Source organism: Lagopus leucura, unplaced genomic scaffold (assembly GCF_019238085.1).
Source record: "Lagopus leucura isolate 7727_CA_CO unplaced genomic scaffold, USGS_WTPT01 Super-Scaffold_100004, whole genome shotgun sequence".
Lineage (NCBI taxonomy): Eukaryota > Metazoa > Chordata > Aves > Galliformes > Phasianidae > Lagopus > Lagopus leucura.
Genome location: NW_024962264.1, coordinates 748,735 through 749,116, shown reverse-complemented (window position 1 = coordinate 749,116; position 382 = coordinate 748,735).

Sequence of the window (382 nt, the reverse complement as noted above, 5' to 3'; positions counted from 1 at the left end):
AAGGACACAGAGCAACCTAGGTAAAAAGAGATGACATTGAACTGGCAGTATGCAGCAACAGGCCGATTGGCACGGCTTACGCTGCTGCTGCTCCTCCTGATCCCGGGGTGCAGAAAGCAAGTTCTGCTTCTATTGATGCCAGTCCAGCACCTTTCAAAAGTGGCATATTCATAGCATCAGTAATAACCACAGGCAACAGAAGGGAGATTTGGAAGCAGCAGTATCTTCCTGTTACACTCTCGTGTCTCAAATAATGAAATGCTTGATGCCTGCCTTTCACTGATAGCTGGCCTGCTGATTGCTTGTATAAGAAATGATTTGCTGACCAAAAAAAAAACCACACACACACACACACAAAAAAAAAAAAAAAAAAAAAAAAAAA